This window comes from Coenobita brevimanus, chromosome 20 (assembly GCF_032717465.1).
Source record: "Coenobita brevimanus isolate Jiangsu-jjx chromosome 20, ASM3271746v2, whole genome shotgun sequence".
Classification (NCBI taxonomy): Eukaryota; Metazoa; Arthropoda; class Malacostraca; order Decapoda; family Coenobitidae; genus Coenobita; species Coenobita brevimanus.
This window is the reverse complement of record NC_136973.1, coordinates 17,217,213-17,231,629: the sequence shown is the minus strand read 5'-3', so window position 1 is coordinate 17,231,629 and position 14,417 is coordinate 17,217,213. Positions and strand designations below refer to the sequence as shown.

The following is a 14,417-nucleotide window of genomic DNA, read 5'->3' as shown; positions in this document are numbered from 1 at the left end:
GCATCTGCTTTATGAGAAACTGATGATTCGAGAATGGTCAGTTTAGACCCAAATTCGGTGATGTGAGCAGGGTCAGTGAACCTAACCCTATTTTTCCCATAAGTTATGTACTTCATAATACAGTACAAGTTTCGCAATCATTTTTTCCGATCCGTTATATGAGTACAGTATCCGCTGTCTGAGTAGTCCTCCATTAACACATCTGATTTATATAATGTCTGTATGTGTGAGAACATTTTGTGTAACCCTCTGATTGGCTGTTGATCTGCCACTTCATCCTCAAGGTTAGATGTGCTGTACAGTATTAACCTTGTCCTAGAATGCGTGTGCGTGCATGTATGCAGGAGAGAATTTTGTATGACCTGATCTGCTATTGATTTACTTTCTACTGTACTCTATTCAGTGTCCCAACTGGTGCTGATGAGGAGCATACAGTTGGTGGCACTGTGTACCCTGGGTGGAGCAGCTGAGGCATCCACACAGGAGCCAAACCCCCCATATTTCCCTGCATCTCACCATGGGAAGGACCTTGGTTCAACCCTAGTGAGGCGATGTCCACCCTGAGGGGGTGCTGGTTCGCAACACAGTGTTTGTACTTTACATGTAACTCTGACCTTGATGATGCGCTGTCAGCCACAAAGGGGCACTGGTTCCGTACATGTGTAGCTGTGCACTATGCTGTATCTGTAAGATGGTCCCATTGATGCAGTTGCTTACCCGTGACTGACATGTCTGCTCGGGTACACAGACCAACTTTTAATCAGCAACAGCAATAACATCTGTATAAATTTTGACAATCACTTTCCTGGTCTGCGCTGCTTATGCCACTGAGCTCATTTTGTCTTGACAATATGTAACCTCTCACTCTTTTTTTTATAATCTTTTTTGCATTCACCATCCAAATTGCAAGGAATTAAATTTACATTGTAATGACACTACCTATTGTATAAGAAAAAAAATAACATGCACTAGATATTAGACAGTGGTCATTTGAATTAGATAATAGTGATTGTCGTAGGAGTGACTGTACTTGGTAATGATGTACATAAGTGTGAATGTTTGTGCATTTGAGATACCTTATGATGATTGGAACTTCTCCATTGTATTCCAGCTGTTAGAAAGTGCTTATGCCTGTGAGCTGGAGTCAGGATTCCTGGAGCTTGAATGGTGAGTGACTGAGAATGTCTATCTATCTATCTATATCCAGATACCTTAATCCTGCAAAGGATGGCCACAAATAGATTGCCTCCATGTTGCCTTGTTCCCTGCCATTTCACAGCCCTCTCCCAAATGTACACTCCCTTCTCTCATATACCTCTACTCCATTCCTCCATCTCATCCTCAGTCTCCCTCTCCCTCTCCCCCCTTCCACCTTACTCACATGCACTTTCCTACTTCATATCTCATTCTCCATCTTCTCCACATAGCCAGACCACCTCAGTGTATTTCTCTTAACATTTTCTATCACATCCACACCACAACGTTCCCTCACTTCCTCATTTGTCAGTCTCTCTCTCCATGTGACTCCACATGCTCCTCTCAAATATTGGTAGCTCATTTCCACTGCTCTTGCTCGTGACTTGTTTCCATCCAACTAGGGCCAAGCTTCATTTCCATACATTAAAGTGGGGATCATAATACTGTCATGTAGCAACTTTTTTTTACTTCCAGGCTCACTACTGTACTATTTATCACTGCTTTCAATGAACCAGCAACATCCTCTTCCCTGCTGTACCCCTTCAAGCACTTCATCCTTCAAACTTCCATCCTTACTCATCACACAACCCAAGTACTTATACGCACTAAGATTTTCCATTTCCTCCCTATCCAGCACTGTGCATTCATTGACTTCATTTTGCCCGAGACACCTCAACTTTACTCTTCCCTACATTCACCTGTAGAGTCCATTTCTTACATATTCTCCCAGACTCATTCACCAAGTCTTGCAGTTCCCCCTTGTTTTCATTTAACAGTACAGTATCATCTGCAAACAGCAAAACATGAAGTAAGTCCCTCCATGTACAAACTGGACTGCCATGGAGACGTGACACATCCCTGTTTCATACTAACTTTCAGATGGGAGTGTGTACCATCAAATTAAGCACACTTTTGGTCGTTTCTTTTTTTCCTTCTTCTTCTTCTAATTTGCTCTTTGGACCCTACCTCACCTCATCGTTATGTGGGAAGAGGTCTGGATGATGATGATGTTGAAGTTTAAAAGTAGGATGATTATAATGACTAGAAATTGTCCACCTTAATTTGGCAGAGATTCATGTCCTTTTTTTTTTTTTTTTTTTTTTTTAATAGCACAGTGGCAGAATAAGACAATACCACTGCTCAACATCGTTTCCAAAGCACTTCTTCATGACTAGCACCATTTTTTAGTATTAATCAGTTATTACAGCCCAGCATTCAAGATGTAGAAATGACAGTTTTAAGCCTTGTCAGAATGTGCAGATTCCATAATATGTAAAAGCTACTGATTATGATGTTGAAATAAAACTTAAATACATCTGTAGCCAATTATCTAGATGTGTGTAAATGCATGTCACCCCTGCAATGGTGATGATGATGATGATGATTATTATTATTATTGTTACTACTGTATTATTAGTAGCAGTAGTAGTAAGAAAAAGGGGTCAGGATGATGATCATGAAGTGGATGATGATTACTGTATAAAGTTATATTGCTAACTATATTTTTCTTTTTGTAGATAAGGAAGAATCTATGAAGCTCACGAGAAATTGAACCAGTGGTTGCCACACTACAGGGTTAACTGTAAGCTAGTGTTTATAAATTTCATGGAACCCTTCACTTTCAAGGTTAGATGTGTTATTCTTTTCACAGAATGTGTGTCTGTGTGTATGTTGGAGAATATTTTGTATAACTCTTCTACACACTTCAATCCAAAAGTTCTTTACCCAAGGGCAACACCTTAGCCCTTCGGGGATACCTGGCATAAAACCAGTTTTTTTTTTTTTTTTAACTCTGTGATCTGGTAGTGATTTACTTTATACCGTACTCTATTTTAGTGTCCAAACTGGCATTGATGATGAGCCTACATGTGGTGGCACTGTGTATCCTGGGTGGAGCAATCCACTTGGGAGCCAGACCCCTTCATATTTCCCAACACCTTGCCACAAAATGGATCTTGGTCCAACCCTGGTGAGGTGCTGACTACCACACAGGGATGCTACTGCCCTAATAGCACACAAGGTCTGTTCAGAAAGTATTCGACCTTAGGCTCTTAAAAAAATAAATAGCTAACCTTTTGATTTAGGGCACTAATCCCCCTCAAAGTAGGCCCCTCCTGGTTAGACACACATAGCCCAGCGTTCTTTCCACTGCCTAAAACATTTTTCAGAGTCGGTTTGTGGTATCTCCTGCTGGTGCTTCGCTGCATTCATCATGATCTCATCTCTTTTCCCAGTACGGAACCCTGCAGCAGAGTTTTGAGATTGGGACCAAAGTCGCACATAGCCATGTCTGGTGAGTAGGGAGCCTGCTGGACCTGTGGGATGTTGTGCTTGGCCAAAAATTCTTGAATCAATTGAGAAGAATGGACAGGGATGTTGTCATGCTGCAGCTTCCAACTTGCTGCTTTCCAAAGGTCTATTCTCTTCCACCAAACTGCGTCACGAAGATGACGGATAATGTCAAGGTAGTAATGTCCGTTGACAGTCTGACCTTCTGGTGCATATTCGTGTTGCACAACACCATGGTAGTCAAAAAAAACTATCAGCATGCAAGTGCATTTCACCTTGCAGCAGACCTGTTGTGCTTTTTCTTTTTTGGCTGAGGCAACCCTGCATACTTCTACCGGTGGCAGCTGCTTTGGTTTCTGGGTCATACCCGTACACCCAAGTCTCATCTCCAGCAAAAACAGTCTTCAGAAAGTCTGGATCCTGATTTGCACACTCCATCGTGTCCTGAGCAACGCTCATCCAAGAGAAGAGATCATGACGAATGCAACGAAGCACCTGCAGGAGATACCGAAAACCGATTTTGAAAAATGTTTCAGACAGTGGAAAGAAGGGGCATGCTTTGTGGGGAATGTAGTGTCCTAGTTCAACAGGTTAGCTATTTCGTTTTTTATAGCCTAAAGTCGGATTCTTTCTGAACAGATCTCATGTGTGAAGCACATGTTTTGGTTTTTTATAAATTTTAATTTTTCTTATCTATAGAGCATGTGGAGTTAGGCTACATGGAGAAACAGACTGATAAATGAGAAAGTGAAGAAGCATTGTAGTGTGAATTTGGATGTGATAGAATGCGTTAGGAGAAGTAAATTGAGGTGGTTTGGCCATGTGGAGAAGATGGAGAGCGAGAGACTAATGAGGAGAGTGTACTGTATGTGAGTGAGGTGGAGGGTAGAAGAGGGAGGATGAGATGGAGGGATGGAGCAGAGCAGCATATGAGAGAGAGTGTGTGAGCTGGGAAGAGGACAGCAAAATGGCAGGCGACAGGGTGACAGGGAGGCAATTTGTCTGTGGTCCTCCCTTACGAGATTAAGGAATCTGGTTATAGATAGATACATTGACACTCACCTTAATTCTATAATCGATGGTCATGAACAAATTGCCTCAATTTCACCATGTCCATTGCCATGTAGGTGCCCTCCTTCCAGCACACAATTCCCTCTTTCATATACCTCTCCACTCCATTCCTCCATCTTAAAACCTCAGTCTCCCCTACCACCTCACTCACATACACGCTGCTAGTTAGTCTCTCATTCTTCATCATCTCCACATGTTCTGACCATCTTGGAGTATTTCTTTTATTATTTTCCTCATTTGTCTGTCTATCTCTCTTATGCAACTCCATTTATGATGTACTCTGTTAATAATATATGCCAGTATTACTGACTTTGATAAATAAGCAAACATTTATCCCTACAGCCAACCACCTGTACATCTGGAAGTGCATCTCAACACTGTGAGGCAGTATGTTAGAGAATTTGGGTGATGGTTCATGGGTCATCCCACCCCTCCTGGGCAGTGGACCTAACCAGCTGTGTGAACTGTGATGAGGTAACTGGTTTCATTTTTCTGCTAACTGGTATCGTACAGTACTATGTTCTATATGCAGTGTACTGTAGTGTTTTCTGATGACATATTTGTGGTAGATGGGGGCACTGACCATCCACTCATTCATTGTAGTGCTGCTTGGGTGTCTGCCCTTTCCTCTCTTCCTTCCTTCCTTCCTCCTCTGTCTTTCTTTCCTTCATTCTTTCCTCTTCCTTCAGGCTATAGGCAACTTTACACTCCCTCTTCCATCTTTCTTTCCTTCATTCCTTCCTCTTCCTTCTGCCTGTGGGTGACTACACTGAATGACAAGCCAAATGGTTTCATGTACACCAGGAAACCATTTACTGCACTGGGTGGTAACCATATAACCAAATTATGGCGCCTGGTGGTTTAATGAGTAATTATGGTACTCCAGTCGGACTGAGCCTGTGCAGATTTATATCCAAGGGGTAGTTGCGGTTTATTGCTCACGTAATTCCACTCAGGGATGAGTGAGGCTGGTCACTCTCATCTTAAATGTCAGGACCAACTTTCCTAGCCCCGGGCTCATGCTTTTCATTGGGCAACATAGGATTTGATGATGGAAGGATGGATGGATGGATGGATATAAATTTTTTCCGAACCTGTATGTATGATAATGCATGGTGTTATTAATTCATTATTATTTAGGCTGTTTTGACTGCATTCAGAACCCAAAAAACACATCTCACCATGTTGAATGCCGAGCTGAATCAAATAATTCACACAAGAACATAGTCCTAGTCACAAAGAAGTTCTGAAGAAAGGATGTAAAGCCATTATATTGTCTTATTATGACTCGAGGCTTTAGGAAATAAACTACAGAGGGATGAAAATCTGGCCCAAGTTAAGGTGAAAGAACTGTAATGGACAGTTGGTTTCAACAGACTCCTTTTCCCCTCAGTCTGTCTGTAAGAATGAGGGTTTACTGTATTTTAAACTTGCTCCTACAGCTGGTGCTGGAGAGGGATGCTTTCATGTGGTGGCACTGATATAACCAGGTGGCTCAGCTGCCTGCTTATACAAGCCTTGGACAGCTACTCTCCTGTCCCCCAGAAGAAAGATGCCAGATCACAGGAGGGCCACTTAAGTCTGCAGTCTACCAGGCTCGTATTTCAGATGAGCCTGGGGTTGCAGTTACTACTGCCACTTCTACTACTACTACTACAATTGCTCCTGTGGCTTATCCTGCTCTTGTTCCTTGGCATTGATCATCTGTTCATCTTTTAACACATCCGTACGTTTTATCTTTGGCTTTACCAGATGTAAAACCATTTGAATTCCAGCCAAAGTTGCTCATCTGCAGTCCACCATTTTCCTTTTGGTTGGTAGGGAGAGAGTTAAGGGACATTTGTATAACTGGCCAGAACCAGTACTAGAGCAGGCAACTAGCACCCCCTCAGTTGTCTGTCCGCGTTTGCTTGTAGGTAAATTAAGTACCAAGAGTAACACATGAGGAAGATAACTGTGGTAACCTGGGTGATGAATGGGCCTCATGTTATAGAAAAATGGTTGAATACCCACCACAGGTTCAACAGTCTAAGTTAAGGAGATGAACACTGTGGTAAAGCACCTCAAGGCATCTGTCCCCACCTTTACCTTTTAGTATTTGTGTCCTCCTTTGTTAATGGAAGGCTTGAAGCTGGATTAATTCAGTGGCTAATAAGTGGAGAATATATGAAATTACAATGGACTCTGCTTTATAAACAAAGAGTTCTGGCTGTCAAACAGTGATGTTTAATTGTCAGATGTTCCTGAAAGCCAATCATCTATACAGTACTGTGAAAAATCTGGACTATCAGCCTTGGCGAAACCCAGTTCAGGTGTATGAATGCCACTTCAGTTGCTAGATTGGGCAAGAATTATGCTACATGAGTGCTTAGAGCACACAAAATTTGAATGTTTCTTCTGCTTAATAAACCATGCACATTGTTAACTAATTCTAAGGAGTTATTTTTACATGTGAAATTATGAGTATATAGGGTAGAATTGACAAAAATTGGCAATAGAATGCATAAAGAGGATGCATTTATGAGCGAGATACAGTATACTGTATAGACTAAGCATGAACTAAGATTTAGTCAACTTATGCCGTTATTTGGGCGAAATAATTGTTGCGGATATCTTGAATTTATACAAGCAGAGTAAATGTATTGTATACCTCATAGACTTCCATGAAATGTTTCTTGCCAGCCCACCAGTCAGAGGCTGTACAGCAGTATAGCCTGATTATGTGCACTTTTACTCATGTAGCAGTACATCCTATGTTCGTAAATTGATACCGTATTATAAGATGTAAATACATAGTTATTACATAATTATTTTCAGCATGGAGAGTGCTTTGCCTCTTTATAGAGCTGGTGGAATGTTGACAGCCATTGCAGCAGCAACACAAGAGGGATGTAGTAAAACTCCTCTAACTTTTTCAGCAATATCTTTCCACACCTGTCATCCAGCCATGACCAGCAGACCATTTTGGAAAATATAGGTTATCAGACACATGTAATGTCACAGTTGTTCATTCAGTCCCTGTACATCTGACAATAGTTTTTTTCTCTACACTGTAGTAATAGTAGTTGTTCCCTCGACAGTCTGACCAAACAGCCCCGAGTCCCTAAGGAAGGCCACGGCCGAGACCGGGCTTTACCACAGAACCCTCAAGGAGTGTACGTTGTGTTGTTGGCGTAGGTGATTTTGTGCAATGCAGTCTTCCATAATGTGCTTAATAGTATGGGGTGCTGTGTTGCATCCTGGACAGGCATCAGTGACAGTCATTCAGCCTCTTCTGATAACTCAAGAGGGCTGGATGATGCCCACATCTCAGTCTGGCCAGGTGGACCCTGTCCTCACGAGGGAGATAGGATTCAGAAGGGTGATATCAGGAGGCCGTGCATGCAGCTGTGTGTTGTCTTTAAGTGACTGAATGGAGGGCGAGTGATTTGAGTATGGATATGCTTCTGGCAGCTGGTCTGTGGCGGGTGAGACGGGAGAGATGACAGTATTTGTGTATGATATCGTGTGCTGGGTATAGTTTTGATGTTCCTTGGTGTGTGTGGATGTGCTGCCATGTAGTGTAGTGGATGGTGTGGGTTTGTGGAGGCTGCAGCGAGAATCTGGGTGCCTCTCATGTCTAGATGATCCTTGACTTTGAGGACTTTGGTTTCTTGATGTAGGTAGTCTGTGGGTGTAGTAGCTGTGCAGCCTGTGATTATTTTTAGGGCCTTGTTCTGTACGGTTTGTAGAGTGTTCTAGTGAGGTTAGGAGCCCAAGCAGGGCGTGCATAATTCATCACTGAACGTATATATTGGTTGTATACTGTGGTGGTGGTTTCTTTGTTGTGTCCAAATGTTGTACGGGCAAGTGACCTCAAGGCATTGAGTCTTGATGTTAATTTATCTTTAATGTTTGTGATGAGTTCTTTATATGACATTGATGTATTTTATGATACACCGAGGATTTGTGTGTGTGTGTGTGTGTGTGGTAGGGGAGTGCTGTTTATGGTAAGGTGTGGAATGTGACTATGTTCTGCTGTCCAGTTTGTGAGAAGGGTCACTGTAGATTTGGCTGGGTCTGTTTTGAGCCTGTTTGTGGTGAACCATTCGTGTAGTGTGTTGAGGTAAGGTTGAATGATGTGTGCAGCTGTATTTACTTATTGGTGTGTACATGTTAGTGTTATGTCATCTGCATAGGAAGCTATGTGTATCTGTGGTGTATGGGGTGTGGGTATGTCGTGCATGTATGGGTTAAAGAGTGTAGGGGACAAAGTATATCCTTGGGGGACACCATTTGTGAAGTTTCTGATGTTCAAAGCTTGACCGGCAAATGTTACATGTGCACATCTGCCTGCTAAGTAGTTTGCCAGCCATCTTTTTATGTTATTTTGCATGTTTGAGTTGAATGTTTTGTTTGTAAGGTTGTGGCGGGGGATGGCATCAAATGCTTCGTTTATGTCTAGTGCGACTAGGAGTGTTCTGTGTGGTGGCCTAGCTGAATTCATGCCATCAAAAACTCTCTGTGTAAGGTCTGTAAGAAAAGTGTTTGTGGAGTGTAGTGACCTAAAACCATGTTGTGATGGGGCTAGGGGGGTGTTAGGTGTAACTAGTTGTAATACCAGTCGTTCAGTGACTTTGGAGGGGGTGCAGAGGAGTGTGATTGGGTGGTGTGAGGAAGGTAACGTGGGATCTTTGTTGGGTTTGGGGATAGTGATGATAATGCAATGCTTCCAGATGTTGGGTATTATGCAATGCTTCCAGATGTTGGGTGAGTAGCTGTATTGTGGTAGGTGGAGGCGCTCACCATCCACTCACTCAATGTAGTGCTGCTCTCGGGTATCTGCCCTTTCCTCTCCTCCATCCCTCTTTCCTTCCATCCTCTTCTGTCTTCCTTTCGTTCATTCTTTCCTTGTCCCTCTGCCTATGGGCAACTTTACACTCCCTCTTCTGTCTTTCTTTCCTTCATTCTTTTCTTTTCCTTCTGCCTGTGGGTGACTCTACACTGAGTGACAAGCCAAATGGCACCAGGAAACCATTTACTACGCTGGGTGGTAACCATATAACCAAATTTTGGTGCCTGGTGGTTTAGTGGGAAATTATTGCGCTCCAATCGAATTGAGCTGGTGAAGGTTTATATCCAAGGGGTGGTTGGGGTTGACTGCTCATGTAATGCCACTCAGGGATGAGTGAGGCTGGTCACTCTCATCTTAAATGTTGGGACCAACTGCCTAGCCCCGGGCTCCTACGCTCCACATGGAGCAATGTAGGATTGGATGATAGATAGATAGATAGAGTAGCTGTAGTTTGATATGTTGGTGAGTGCTTATATGCCTTGTGGTCCAAGGTGTTTAAGGTGTATGTTGCTTATGTTGTCTGGTCCACAGGCAGATGAGTGCTTAAGGTTGCTAATGATATGCTTCGTCTGGTTGTAAGTGAAAGGTGCATAGTCTGGGTCTGTGGGGAACTGCCTCTTACGTCGGATGATACATCAGTCGTCGGATGGGAGTTTAGGTGGCCGACGTGTGAAAAGTGATTGATGAGAGTGTTGGCTTGTTGTTTGTTTGAAGGTGTGGTGTCTGTTGTTGTGATGGCACCATGTGATTGTGTAGTGTTGCTGCTGGAGAGTGTGATGCTGTTTAGTGTTTTGTAGAGTTTGCTGGGGTTTGTTTTGTGGTCAGGTGTTTGGAGATAATTATTCCAGTTTAGTGTTTGCTGTTCTGATATTTTATTGTTTATTTGAGTGTTGAGTTTTTGTATTTGCTGTACGGTGTCTTGTGTATGGGGTGTTGGGGAGTGTCATAGTGTGTCCCGTTGACTGATCTATCTATCTATTGCCAGACGCCTTAATCCCTTAATGATGATTATGAATTGTTAATAATTATGAATTGATAGTGATTGTGAGTTATAGTGAATTGCATGATGATATTATACTACACGGACGAAACAGAACACAAGTGATATATTTTTTTTTGGTTCGAGGTTATGCCAGCTCGAAAAGACAACCCAAGCTCATAAATGTCCCAGTCTTGAGGCTATTGTCGAGCCCAAGAATAACTGACAATAAAGAGTGAGGTACGATGACCTCAGAAATAGCTTGAATGTTCCAAATTGTTTCGCCTGGTGATAGTGTTGTATGAATGATCGCCCAAACCATGGTTTTAATGTACAACCCTTTTTCATATGACTAAAGGTCATGTAATTAAAAATGTCTGTTGAAACCCAGTATAAAATTATTAAAGTAGAGTAAAGTATATGTCATTTTATACCCAATCAAGGGAATTAGGTCCTCTCATGCATAACTCACTCCCCTTCCAATTCAAGATTCCTCCGCTTTGGGAACGACGACCACACGTGGTACTGACTTAATCTCGACTCGGCCAAAACTACAAACGCTACCAAATATATCTTAAATAATTAACCTTTATCATACCAAGTCAAAACACCACCCCTCCCCCTTCTGTTTTACTGAAGTGAATTTTCTGTCAATCACGGTGGGGAGACTAAGTCGAGTACCATTTGTATTATCAGTGGGTAAGTCGAACAGAACCAACAACCGGTAAGATTATAAATCCTAACATTACACTGATGGTACAATAGTGGTGGGATTGAAAAATCCTGTCGTTACAGTCGCCATATTAGGTTCATGCCGTGCAGAAGGAAAATTCACCTGAGTTTGCATGCCAATACTGTTAGTATTCATGCCCCATGGATTACCCCAAAGATCCTGGGTTTCCACGCCAGTACTGTTACTATTCATGCCCCATGTATTAGCAGAAAGATCCTGGGTTTCCATGCCAGTACTGTTGGTATTTATGCCCCATGGGTTAGCAGAAGGATCCTGGGTTTGCACGCCAGCGCTGTTGGTATTTATGCCCCATGGATTAGCAGAAAGATCCTGGGTTTGCACATCAATACTGTTAGTATTCATGCCCCATGTATTAGCAGAAAGATCCTGGGTTTCCACATCAGTACTGTTAGTATTCAGGCCCCATGTATTAGCAGAAAGATCCTGGGTTTGCACACCAGTACTGTTAGTATTCAGGCCCCATGTATTAGCAGAAAGATCCTGGGTTTGCAAACCAGTACGGTTAGTAGTCATGCCCCATGTATTAGCAGAAGGAACATTAGCAAATAAATGGTCTTGTCCTTGCTGTCCAATGGTTAATGGTGAACTGAACATGCCTGAGGTGTAAGTGGGTATGTGAGTGGTCGCATTAATATCAGAGATTATTGGACCTTGAGTATCTGGTTGAGAGGCCAAGGGTGCTGTTGCAGCCTGTTCAACATCCACAGTCTCTTCGCTAGGAGTACCCTTATTAGCAAGACTAGTGGCCATTTTGGACCTAACTGAACTTTCAGGAACCGTTGAATTAGAACGACCAGAACGCAAATGTAAAGTATTTAAGTCCCCACTATCCAGTTCCTCAGAAGTGTCCTGACTATCTTCAGCCCAAGATATCTTTCACTGTAGAGTTTGATACTCTTAACCAAAGTCTCAGTCCAAAGTCTCAATTCACTCACAAAATTCTGAGTCTAATTCATTAGACTCTTCTTCCGTCATGGTTGGTTTGTCTGAATATCCCCTTAATTTGTCCCCACTTCTTCACGGTATCCATCTAACCTTGTCAGAATTTATTACCTCCCCAGTACAGGAAAAATTAAACTAACACAAATAGATTAGTTATGGCTTTTAGCAATAGAGAATGGGACGCAGACAAGACATACAGAAAATGTATGTATTGAGGGAAAACTGAGAAATCTTTACTTTTTTACACATTAACATGTGCTGCTTAAAAAGTGTGTTTGAGGGTTCACTGTGCATGTACACTACTTAGGTGTCATATGATGCTGAAGTTCCCGGTAATTTCGTACTGCAGGTCCACACGCTCTGCAACGTTTCTCCTCCAACCACACGATGATGCCGTCCCCACCGTTGTCCTTGGGCAACTGTAAGGCGCTCCACTGCGCCGCACAGCTCCACTACACCTCACCGTAGTGCCGCACGCTCACCCTGCCTCCACATCCAGAGTTGCTAGATGTGTCCAGACGGTTCAACCCTTCACCGCACTGGCCTTGGTACGAGATAGAGATAATTGCCAGTTCGCGCTTGAAGGTAGAGATGTCTCGCCAGGCAGAGATGAAGAGAGAACGAGATTTACTCCGATATCTGCTCTACTTACTCACTACACAATTAGTCCCTTTGCACAGGAGAGTAAGATTTTCTGTTTCATCTGCAGGATCACGAGTGGTTGCACCCTGTCGTATCCCAGCATGGAACACCAAGTGTCGTTGCACCACTAGCACCAAAAATAGGTTTCGTCGCACCGCTGGCATAAAAAATATGTAACAGCAGGCAGGAATCCTGCCACTGTAACCGTTTCGGCTGTATGGAATTCCTCAACTAGTCACTAATATATCAGCTTGGAACCCCACAGCTGATCATCAATTTATATATATCAGCTGAGTCGTGACCTCACAGTTCCAAGCAAGGTAATGCTGCTCCTGGTCGAAGTCACTTCCGGCTGACACACTCCACCAAAACGTCTTCTCACACACTGGAGATGGTGGGAATCGGTGTAGAATCCTGTTGAAGGAACTTAGAAGGTAGCATGTGCAGGTGAAGCAAAACTGAGCAGATTAAATCTCTCTCTATTGGCCACAGAAAGATACAACTGCGACAATGAGAGAGCTCGGAGTTATACGTCCCTCTCATTCTAGTGATACGTGCTTTCTGCTGTTAGCCGCCTTCCCCACACTGGGTGTGGCGCTGAGGTCAGCAAAATAAGAGGTGCTAAACCTCCACGGACAACTGGGATTTATACATGAATAAAAGCATCATAACTGTACCATGTACATTATACACCTCAATAAAGTAGTATTGATTACATTAAGGTATATCAACAAGGTAATTATTTCCCCCAAGACTTAAACATATATAAAACTCATATTTCTCTATTGCCTTCCCTTTACTCTAGGTTTTGATTAAAAGAAGATGTCTGATGCACATCCCATCCCAAGCCTCACTTTACAGTGAAATGGTGTTTGGTAATTTATCATTCATACTACGTTGCAGATTGTTCATCATCATTCATTGCCAGATGCCATGTATCCCAAACGGGGTGGCCAAGGGCTTAGAGTTGTTTTACAGGGAGGGGCACTAATCCTCCACCAACCCCACTGACACGTAGGGACAACGTTATGCCAACAGCATCTGGTGTTACCAGGCGGTCACCCATCCAAGTACTAACCAGACCCAACGTTGCTTAACTTCGCTGATCGGACGGGAAGCGGTGTACTCGTGGCATGGGTTATTTATCATTCAAACTACGTTGCAGATTGTTAATTATGAATAAACAACTTTATATAATATCCAACAATAGTGTGAAACTATAACTAATCGTGGGAAACAATATTGGCACCAGAACAGGGTAGCTGTAGTAGTGGTAGTGGTAGTAGTAGTAATATCAGTATTATTTCTAGTAGTTGTAATACCCAGACTTCTACTCGCTCAGCGGTGCCAGAATCGAGCGACAATGCAAGACAAACATACATCTCTGTCTGTGCATGTGTAATTCACCGGGTTGGTCAGGATCACTTGATGGTCGTGATCGTCAGCTTATACCCTTCCAGAAGGGAGCTGAGAGCTCATATAGTCCAATCTAAGGGCAAGGCTGTGACCTTCACACATGCACATACCCATCCCCTTGCTCAAGGGAGACAGTAACCACCCACTTCGTCAGTGAAACTTTTCACAACCTGAACAAGGCTCGAACTCCCGTCTACGAGATGGCAAGCGAGAACGCTACCACTGAGCCAGCGAGCGGTGTGTGTGTGTGTGTGTTCTTACCTTACCTAATTGTTCTTACCTAATTGTATCTT

At 42.9% G+C, this 14,417-nt stretch overlaps 1 pseudogene; it reads right to left on the bottom strand.

The window, feature by feature from the left end:
• Positions 1 to 13,737: 13,737 nt before the first annotated feature.
• LOC145392027 (5S ribosomal RNA) lies at positions 13,738 to 13,854 on the bottom strand (annotated as a pseudogene).
• Between the last annotated feature and the right edge of the window lie 563 nt (positions 13,855 to 14,417).